This window comes from Urtica dioica, unplaced genomic scaffold (genome assembly GCF_054948205.1).
Source record: "Urtica dioica subsp. dioica isolate 48M unplaced genomic scaffold, U.dioica_male_clone48M_v1_H2 Urtica_dioica_male_H2_contig_40, whole genome shotgun sequence".
NCBI lineage: Eukaryota > Viridiplantae > Streptophyta > Magnoliopsida > Rosales > Urticaceae > Urtica > Urtica dioica.
The window spans coordinates 5469-17148 of NW_028297230.1; the positions used below are offsets into that span (position 1 = coordinate 5469).

Consider the following 11680-nt stretch of genomic DNA (forward strand, 5'->3'; position numbering starts at 1 on the left):
TTTATTTCGCAAATACGGGATATATGTATAATATCGAAATATTCTCAACTTCATGATCAGATATCCTGAGATGAAGTTCCGCCACATTTTCTAAAAACGGTTTAGGTTTCGTGGCACGTTCACAACCATTTTCATTTCGAAAATAATATATACTTGAGGCCAAACCATAAAATCAGGAGAGAAGGGTTATAATAACCTACCTCGAGAGTAAGCGTCTATGTCGCTCTTCAACGAGACGTTCGCTCGTCCTGTGAACCTGAACGTTCACTAAAACCGAGAATCCAGACGTTCACTTACTCTGTGAACCCTCTAAACGACTTTCAGTCTTGAGTCCTATCACGGTAAATCAAACCGACACTGAATCAGAATCCTATGAGTAATCCACGATACTCAAACTCAAACGTACGATTTAAAAGAATCGTAGAACCCAAAGACATATCCTCGGAACAAAACTTCAAACGATACGAGAACGTGTAAACTTGAACAAAAAAACCACGATCAATCTCAAAACCGAGAAATAATTCTAATAAGCAAGCTCGTTCTCCTTTGAACGAATCTAATCTCATTTCTATATCAAAAACCGATAATAACTCTAGTAAAACACGTATCGTTTCTACCTTTCCGAATTCCAAAGAACGTAATCAAACTTTAATATTACTAAGCTCGAGTAACCGAGATATCCAACCTTGACTCACAATTGAGTCTTAACTCTTAAAATCCTTAAACGAGCTTAATAATAACAACGAGATAATCCATTTTTTCCTCTTTACAACTTACATCGAAACCGACTTTAAAACAACTTAAACGTGCTAACGTACTAGCTCGGAACAATTCGTACAAAAGTAACTTTAAACTTCATAATTACAAAACAATGATAAAATAACTTGCTAAATTCTAAACGGACGATTCGCGAGTCTCCGAGCCAAAACCGAAACGCCGCTATTCATTCGACGTTCCCTCGGCCTCGCCTCGTCGACACTTGTGCGGCGGCTCCGTCATTCCTCGGGCCGCGTCCTCGTCGTCCCGAACCGCCGCTGTTTTGGGCTCTGCGTAGCCCACCTAAACAAGTCTAGACCCTCGATAACAAGGCTCACAATAAAACGGCAAGACACGTTAACAAGATACGACTCGAATCATCACTTACACATAACCAAAGTTTTAAACCCAAAGTTACACGGCCAACAAACTCACGGCCAAAACATAACATCCACAGCCAAGCTCAATTTTTCTGACACACGGCCAACCAAAATTTCAAGCCCAAACTTGTTAAAAAAAACCGAAATCCCTCAAAATCTCAGCATAATCAAGCACAAAAGCAATCCAATAACGTTTCAAAATCATCAACAACCTCAGATTTAAAGAAACCCCAATTCATGAATCCTAAAATCCTCAATTCGTCAAAAATCCAAGCAAATGAAGGGGTTTACCTTCAACGAGTTTAACCTTGCTGCAACTCCTTCTTCTCCCAAAAATCCAACCGAAACCGAGCAAAGAAAAGCCCCAAATTGATTGAAGCGAAACCCTAAAAATCAATCCCCAAACTGATTTCATAATTGGAACCAAAAATTCGAGCCTCAAATTCGGGAATCCAAGGTTGAGGGTGAAGGAAACCAAGATTTTTACCTTGAATTTACTCCGGCGAAGCTCCCACTCCAGCCGGCCCTCGCGCGCAACCTCGGCGAGTCACCGCGGGTTCTCCTCGGCGTTGTGGTTGTTCCTCGGACCCTCGCGTCCGTCTCTCTCTCTCTCGTGCTCAGACTCTTTCTCTCTCTCTCTCCCTCTCGCTCTCTTCTTTTCTTTTGTTTTCTCGGTCGGTTTCCTCAAGAGCTCGGGCTCTGTTTTTTTTTTTCTTTGTTTGCTTCAGTGTTTCACACGTCCAAGAAGATAAGGAGGAAGAGAAGAGTCGGTTCAATATAGGATAAGGCTGAATGAAGTTTTTCCAAAATTGCCACTAAACCCTTCCTTTGTTTGTAACTTTTAATTTCCTCCACAAAAGAATATTTCCTTTCTTTAAATGTTGCAAATGAATTCCTTAATCTCAAAACTTCATCCTTAGATCCCGAATCGATGGAAACAAACTTTAGAAAATTAATTACATAATTTTCCATCCATAAACTCTTATCGATATTTTATTTCCATTAACCACTGATTTGCGTCCATTCAAAATTCTAATTTGCAACATTTTTATCCTTTAAATTTCGAGATGTTACATCTCTCCCCTCCTTAGAGGAATTTCGTCCCGAAATTTAAGATCTAACTGGATACATGGAATAAGTACGGATATTTTTCCATCATATCGCTTTCCAGTTCCCAGTTCGCTTCTTCGCTTCCGTGATGTGTCCACAAAACCTTCACCAACGGAATTTTTCCATCATATGAAATTTGGTATATTCACTGGGCTAATAAATTTACCGATGCAATTAATCATTGATTTATTTTATAACCTTATCATTAATAACTTAATATAGAGCTTAAGAAAAAAAAAAACTTCTACTTTCAATGCTGACTCAAGCTGTCTCAGGCATGACAAAGAACTAAGATTTTACTTGTAGCCATAAAAAAAAGCAGGCCTAATATGAAATAATATTGGCAGTGGACCATACAAAGATTTTGAAACAATGGAAAGAGAAACGGGGGATGAATCACATATCGGCAAACACATGGAGAACTAACAGTAGAAAAGTCTGCAGTGCCAATTCATTATGCACAAATTACCTAAATCTATGTGTCTGTGTCCGTGAATGTGGGTGTGTGTCTGTTTGTGAACATGCTGAGTGTGTGTGCATCAAACCCTCCTTATATAATCAATCACAACCTATTTCTTACATTGCTCACAACCACAGTCCGAGATTCCACATTATAACCTAACAAAACAGCTTCAAATAAGAACCACCACCATCCATTTATGGAAAACCACACAACAAGCTTAATACTTGAAAACGGTAATCCAAAAATTCTAACTTCAAGCCTTACCACTGGAGCCTCCACTGCTTTCTGAGAATGTGTATCAACTTTTGCCTGTTCAATTCAAACACACACACACACACAAGTTAAATGTCAGCTTTAATGATTTGAGTTGAAAGCCGTAATATACTGGATTGCCACCATATCAAAGTAAATAATAAAAATAAACATAACTCTGCACTGCCCCAAGCACAACATCACAACGTCTGACATAATATTACAACCTCTTCCCCTGAGATTAAATCAGTTTCTAAGAAAGGTAAGAGTCAAAACCACCCAGAGATATATCAGCGTACAAAAATTACATACACACATACATTTATCACATACAAAAATTAGAGAGAAAGAGAGGGAGAGAACCTGAAAGAGTAGCAGACAGCGGGCCTTATTGAACAGAGGGAGAGATAGAGCTATGGCTGTACAAAGTACGAACACACAAACACAAACACATACACTTTATCACCCACACGAACAGGCACACACACATACTCTTAATTTGTCACAAGAGAGAGAGAGAGAGAGAGAGAGAAAGAGAGAGAGTATATTAAAGAGCTCACTGAAGGAAGAAAAAAAAGGTTAGAGAAGGGGTTGGCTCAATCGCACCATGTTCACCACAGATTTAATCAAATCCTATTTATGCTCTATCAAAATGTGACTCAATGTCATGAACACATCAAGATTAAATCAAAACACCTGCACAAAGCATTTATTTTTAAAACACAAACATATAAAATCATCACAAGTTTGTGGTAACACACACACACACACACACACTCACATATTCACTAACACAGACAAACACGCACACATACATTCAAATAAGTAGAGAGATAGATATAGAGGACCTGAATACATGTTTAGTGAGGCCGAGCAATTTCACCCCGACTGAGAGAGAGAGAGAGAGAGAGAAGAATGAGAGAGATTACAGAAAGAGTTAGGGAACCTGAATACGTGGTCTGAGTGGCCGGAGTTCTTCATTTTTGGGGTGGTTGGAGTTCTATGCCAGATTTGGGGCTTTTCACGTCGTGGTGTGTTTAGCGCTGGTCGGATGAATTTGGGTTAATTTATTGGTGGTGGTTGTCTAGTGGCTGTGGTGGAGCGCATCACGGTGGTGGAGCAGTGGTAGTGGTGGTTGTGGATTTGGTGGTGGTCGTGGATTTAGAGTGGCGATTTTTAAGGGATAGAGAGGGGGAGAGTCGGCGAAAAAAATAGGCGACAGATATAGAAGTTGAAACCTAGAGAAACATTGGACGACAAATACAGGCTTTAGCCACGACTATTTTTGTGGCTATTCTAAAATACCCAAAACATGAGCGCGAGAATAAGCTCGCCCTTCAGAAAAAATGAAAATAGAAATAGCCATGACAAGTCGTGGCTGTAGCATCAAAAGTCGTGGCTATTTAGCCACGACTTGTCGTGGCTATTCCCGAGTAAAAATATTGTGGCTATTGCTTGTATTTGTTGTAGTGTCATGAAATATTATGAACTTAGTACTTCACCAATAGGTCTTGTTAAGAATCACATAGTGAATCCGAACTCTGACTTTCTCAAATGAGAATAAGTAAGCTATGAATGGCATGTCTCATTTCAGGATTGAGGTAAGCATGATGCAATTCATAAGTAGTGACCTCGAGACATAAGAGGTTAAATGGTTTGTTCTTATCTTGTCTTTAGAAGTGAACTGGTCAGCTCAGTACCTTCAGAAGATACCTAGAAGAACTATAGAGTCTCCAACTCTCAATGTCCCAAAACTAGACATCATAGATTCTCCTAACAATCGTACTGGGATCAATAGTCCTTTGATCCTTAGATTGTGAATATATTGTTTTAAGCAGACCATGAAGAGTTTGTTCATGCAAATCTATATTTGTCTCTTCATATGTTGTTAGGTCTGTTTATGGACTAAAAACTAATGTTTTATCATAAAGATTCAGACAAGGAAGGATGAATGAACGTTTCAACTTTTATTAATAAATAAGCAATTACAAGCAAGAGTCTTCGTAAGACTTTATCACATCAAATGTACAAAAGTAAAGACTACAACTCTTCTTGTGGGCACCATTGACAACACCAGCTTGGGGGGACTGCTAGCGAAGTCGCTGCAGAAGTCACGATCGACCCGACCGGGTTGCCTCCACCTCCCCTGGGGGGAGCGCCACCCGAGTCTTTCCAGCTAATGCGGGACTTCACCCTATGGCGACCTCCTGAATGTTCATCCCCCAGTATTTTGGCGGGCTGAATCAGACCCATCGTAATCCTACCGAGGCGAATGCAGTCACGCCTACGCGTACGAGACTTCGCCTCATTCATGGAGGCGAACCCTACATGACTGAACTCGACCGATTTAAGGAGTCAGTAGCGGAAGAACTGAGAGCTGTTCGCTCAGAGTTCACTCTGCGACTAGTTCGGCCCCTGAAATAGATCGCCTCGTTGAGGAGACGAGAAAGACTCGTTTCGCTAAAAATATCACCGAGATTCAACTTGGAGATACTGGAAAGGTCCGCCTCCCACGGTATAATGGCACTACAAGTCCCAAGGCTTTTATCTTGTCCTTCAGAGTCGCAATGAGACAGGTTATGCTGACATAGAGAGAACCGGAGGTAGGTTACTGCCAACTGTTCGCAGAAAGCTTGTCCGGGTTCGCTTTAAAGTGGTTCTCCAAACTTTAGCCGAACTTTACCAATAGTTTTGACAAACTGTCGGCTGCCTTCCTGAAGCATTATTCGATGTTTGTGGAGGACGATCTGACCATAGCGGATTTATGGGGGATTCAACAGAAAGAGAACGAATCCTTGAAGGACTTCATGGTCCGTTACAAGGATGTGCTCTCTAAAATCTCTAACGTATGCCACGAATCTGCCATAACCTCTCTAAGCAACGGGCTAAAGCACGAATCAAAGCTGAAACTAAAAATGACTGTTAATCGTCCCTCTGCATTGGAAGACACGATTCACAAAGCCACGAATTACGCAAAAGCCGAAGAGGAATTCGCTTCATATGAAAGGCAGCGTACGACCGAAAAGAAACTGCCTTCCAATACTTGGGTGCAGCCTGTCCGTGTCGAGGGAAATCCTCGTAGGGCTAATCCCCACAACGCTACATCTCATGCCAAAAAATAACACGCCCCTCCTAACTACACTTTTAACATCGGTGAAGACAGTAAGGATGGAGGTCCCCAGGCAAAGAAGTGGACATCGGACCCCAACGCGTATTGCAGTTTCCATAAGGCTAATTGCGAGAACATGCGCAAGGCCTTAGCAGAAAAATATGCAAAGGGGGAACTAAAAGACATTGATCTAGGACCCCCGCCAAAAAAGAAGGTCTTTAACAACAACAGAGGAAGTAGCAACCCTTCCCCTAAGCGATCGAGACCTGCCGATGAGGGGGAACCAGATTCCCCGCCGACCGTTGCCAAACATAGAATCGACTTTATAATGAGCGGTTCAAAATTTTGCAACAGCTCGGTCAGCTCAATCAAAGCTTACCAACGTCAGTTGAGTAACCGGACCACCAGAATCGGACCAGAACAAGACATCCAAATCTCGTTCTCCGAAAAAGAAGCCTTGGAGGCAACAAACACGCACGACGATGCACTCGTGATCACGATCAACGTGTTGAACTGCGAGGTCGCCAGAGTCCTAATTGATGGAGGAAGCTCCGTAGATCTTATTGTTGGAATTGATCTAGGGTTTAAGAAAAAGATTAAACGCTTCGGGAAGCGGCGGAATTTTAAAAAATTTCTTTACAAGTAAAAACAGTTTTTACTAACCTAGACAAAGAGCAAGTACATGTAATTAAAAACTAATATGAGCTAGAAGTTTACTAACCTTTCTTGAAGCTTGAACCTTGAAGAAGCTTTTGGAAAGTTTGCAACGCTCGTCTCCCCTCGCAGCACGTCTCTCTTTCTTTCCTCGGCACCTCGAGCAACCACGAAAGTTTCTATCACTAAATCACTCGAAATAAAGGAATTAGTGAGTGGGCACTTTTAAACACTACGACTTAAGAACGAGTCTTTAAGTCGCAGAGCTAAACACTAGGTCGAGTGGGGACCTAGGTGCCAAAACAAGAAAAATCGAAAATAAACTAGAGAGAGAGAGGAGTTTCGGCCAAAGTTCTAGAGAGAGAGTCTCTCAAATCTCTTAAACTTGGATGAATGAAATGTGAGGAAATGAGGCTCCTATTTATAGGAGAGGTCTCACCTTCTATAAGGTAGTTTCCTCTTCTATAGAATATCACATATTCATGGGCTAATTTCCCTATTTCCTTTATTGAGTCACACGGCCAAACTAGGCTTCAATAAGCCTTGGATTTGTTTCCTATTTTGTTCCATGCCTTTGACTCTCTCTTGGCCGAAATTCCTAATGCATGCATATGCAAATTTGTTTCCTCTTTTTCTTTTGGCAAGTATCTTGATACATTTATGCACAAAATAATCTCTCCTATTTCTCTATAGGGTAGGCGCCCAAGTCTCTCTAGAAGGAGCTTCTAGAAGCTTCTTCATTTGTTCATGACAACATGAGAAAGGCCCATTAAGAATTTTCAATAAAACTCTTATGAAATGAAATTAACTCACAAGGCCCAATGATCAAGTCATGGCCGAGTGACATTAAGTCATCAAATGAACTTGTCAAAAAATTTATTGACATTCATTTCATCCTATGTCTCAAAAGACAAAAATACCCTTTTGACAATTTTCGTTCTTGTTTTGACTTAGCTTCCAGTTTAACTATTCCTATCGATGTGATTCATGACAGTGACCTCATGGACCCAAATGAACAAAGCTTGAGCTAAACACTTGGACTCAAAAGTTCACAAACCTTTTTCAAGTTTAGCTTAATGCCAACTGACTCCACTAAAGAGTTGACACTGAAAATCTCTCGGTTCAAATGAATTTATTTTCTACTCAAGAATTCGACCTAATTATGATGAGCGGATCCACTGAATATTATCTATGTTTACCCTTCATGAATGTCATCAGCTAGTCGGGATTTACTAAATTACCATTTTACCCTTCTAGCTGTTATTTCCTCAACTCCTTTGTCGCTTGTGAATAAGTTAGAAACAATGTATTGACGAGGAGCTAACAAGTCACATTGTTTCATCCAAAAGAGTCAGGACTCAATTTGGACACTGGCCAGTTCATTTATTCACACTCCAAGGAACAAAGCATGAGGTGACATACATTGCATTTCAGCAATCTTGTACATGAATTCCATATCTATGAGAACTTCACAAAGTTACTCATGACATACTCACAACTTAGTCCAAACTCTGACTTTCTCAAATGAGAATACTAAGCTGTGAAATGGCATGTCTCATTTCAGGATTAAGGTAAGCATGATGCAATTCATACATAGTGACTTCGAGACATAAGAGGTTAAATGGTTTGTTCTTATCTTGTCTCTAGAAGTGCACTGGTCAATTCAGTACCTTCGGAAGATACCTAGAAGAACTATAGAGTCTCCAACTCTCAATGCCTCATAACCAGACATCATAGATTCTTCTAACAATCATACTGAGGTCAATAGTCCTTTGACCCTAAGATTGCGAATATATCGTTTTAAGCAAACTACGAAGAGTTTGTTCATGCAAATCTACATTTGTCTCTTCGTAAGTTGTTAAGTTTGTTTATGGACTAAAAGACTAAGGTTTTATCATAAAGCTTCAAACAAGGAAGATTGAATGAACGTTTCAACTTTATTAATGAATGAATAGGCAATTACAAGCAAGAGTCTTCATGAGACTTTATTACATCAAATGTACACAAATAGACACTACTACTCTTCTTGTGGGCACGAATGACAACACTTATCTTCAAAGATACCCTAGCTAGGATGCGAATCAACGAGGACAAAATCGAAAGAGAGCAAACCCAACTGACAGGCTTTAATGGGTCGATTACTCCATCATTGGGAACGATCAAGTTGCCCGTAAAAAAGAATGGAATCAACAAGATAGTAGAATTCCAACTGCTAGACTGTCTCCCCCCTACAATATCATTTTGGGAAGACAATGGATATATAGGATGAGGGCTGTTCCCTCAACCTTTCATCAATGTATTCGTTTCCCTACGCCTGAGGGGGTAAAAGAGATCTGAGGCAATCAGGCGACCTCCCGTAGCTGCTACCTCACCAGTCACAAACATTATGTCAAAGCAACTAGAGAGGAACAATAGCAATTAATGAATATGGAATCGGCTAAGAAGGTTGCTGACCTAGAAGAGTCCGACTCCCTCGATGCTCCGAGTAACGAGATGACAGTACAAATAGTTGTCAATGGTGCCCACAAGAAGAGTAGTAGTGTCTATTTATATTCATTTGATGTAATATAGTCTCACGATGACTCTTGCTTGTAACTGCTTATTTATTAATAAAAGTTGAAACGTTCATTCATTCTTCCTTGTCTTTTTGAAGCTTTATGATAATCTATAGTCTATAGTCCTTAAAAAAACCTAACAACACATGACAAGACAAATGTATATTTGCATGAACAAACTCTTCATGGTTTACTTAAAACTGCATATTCACAATCAAAGGATCAAAGGACAATTGATCTCAGTACGATTGTTGGGAGAATCTATGATGTCTGGTTATGGGACACTGAGATTTGGAGACTCTATAGTTCTTCTAGGTATCTTCTGAACGTACTGAATTGACTAGTGCACTTCTAGAGACAAGATAAGAACAAACTATTTAACCTCTTATGTCTCAAATTCACTACGTATGAATTGCATCATGCTTACCTCAATCCTGAAATGAGACATGTCATTTCATAGCTTACGTATTCTCATTTGAGAAAGTCAATAGTTCGGATTCACTATGTGATTCTTAACATGACCTATTGGTGAAATACTAAGTTATGAAGATGTCATGAGTAACTTTGTGAAGATCTCATAGATATGGAATTCATGTACAAGATTGCTGAAATGCAATGTATATCACCTCATGCTTTGTTCCTTGGAATGTGAATAAATGAACTGGTCAGTGTCCAAATTGAGTCATGACCCTTTTGGATGAATCAATGTGACTTGTTAGCTCCTCGTCAATACATTGCTTCCAACTTATTCACAAGCGACAAAGGAGTTGAGGAAATAACAGCTAGAAGGGTAAATGGTAATTTTGTAAATCCTGCCTAGTTGATGATATTCATGAAGGGTAAACATAGATAATATTCAGTGGATCCACTCATCATAATTAATTTGAATTCTTGAGTAGAAAATAAATTCATTTGAACCCAGAGATTCTCAGTGTCAACTCTTTAGTGGAGTCAGTTGACATTAAGCTAAAACTTGGAAAAGGTTTATGAACTTTTGAGTCCAAGTATTTTAGCTCAAGCTTTGTTCATATAAACACTCGGCCGAGTTAAATAATTTGGGCCTTGTGGATTAATTTCATTTCATGGAATTTTACTTGAAAATTCTTAATGGGCCTTTCTCATGTTGTCATGAACAAATGAAGAAACATCTAGAAGCTCCTTCTAGATGCTTGTTGGCCGTCCAACCCAAGGAGAAAAAGAGAGATTATTTTGTGTATTGATGTATGAAGATACTTGCCAAAAGAAAAAGAGGAAACAAATTTCTTCTATGAGGAAAGAGATGGGCGGAAATTAGAGCCAAGGGAGAAGCAAGATAAAAGAGGAAACAAATCCAAGGACTTGCTTGGTAAGTCCTGGCCGTGTGACTCAATAGGGTGAAGGGTAATATTTGCTCATGAATATGTGATATTCTATAGAAGAGGAAGCTACCTTATTGAAGGTAATCCCTCCCCTATAAATAGAGGCATCATTCCAAAGTTTTAGAGATTGAGAGCCTCTCTCTCTAGACTTTACCGCCCCCTTCCCTTTCTCTCTTTAGTTTTCTTTCGTTTTTGTTTTGGCACCTAGGTCCACATTTGACCTAGTGTTTTAGCTCTTCGACTCTTAGACTTGTTCTTGAGTCGTCGTGTTTAAAAGCGCCCACACACTAATTCCTCTCTTTCTCGAGTGATTCCTGTGATATAAACTTTCGTGGTTGCTCGAGTGCCCGATGAAAGAAGAAAGACGATCTGTGATGGGAGACGAACGTTTCAACCTTCCTAAGGCTTCTAAACGTTCAAGCTTCACAAAGATTAGTAAATGAGTAATGCTTTTAATAGTTTTAAATTAACATGTACTTGCTCTTTGTCTAGGTTAGTAAAAACGTTTTACTTGTTTAAAAGAAATTTTTTAAATTCAGCCGCTTGCTCGAAGCGTTAAATCTTTTCTTAACCCTAGATCAATTCCAACACAAATACAGCTCGATGACTTCGATCCCTCCAAGTACGTTGGGTTCGGAGCCGAGCTTAAAGTTAGTATCAGGCGAGAACTGATTTGTTTCTTAAAACGAAACAAATACACCTTCGCCTGGACGACTGAAGATATGCTGGGTATAAACATCGACGTTACATCTCACCAACTTAACGTCGATCCTAGTTTTAAACCCGTAAAACAAAAAAAGACAAAAGCTCAGTCCCAACAGGGCACGGGTTATCAATGATGAAGTCGAAAGACTGCTCAGTGCAGGTTCAATCCGCGAAGAAAAATATCCGGATTGGCTGACAAATACTGTCGTTGTGAAGAAAAAGAATGGAAAGTGGAGGGTACGCGTTGATTTCACGGATCTGAACAAATCATGCCCCAAGGACAGCTTCCCGTTCCCTCACATCGACAAACTGGTCAAAGCAACCGCGGGACATAAGAT

At 39.9% G+C, this 11680-nt stretch overlaps 1 long non-coding RNA gene across 1 annotated transcript; it reads right to left on the bottom strand.

Moving 5' to 3' along the window:
- Nucleotides 1-518: 518 nt before the first annotated feature.
- LOC149376208 (uncharacterized) lies at nt 519-1960 on the bottom strand. Its single transcript, XR_016295417.1, has 2 exons — nt 1624-1960; nt 519-1522 (listed from the first exon to the last, which is right to left on the bottom strand). It is a non-coding gene; the product is annotated as an uncharacterized LOC149376208 (long non-coding RNA).
- Between the last annotated feature and the right edge of the window lie 9720 nt (nt 1961-11680).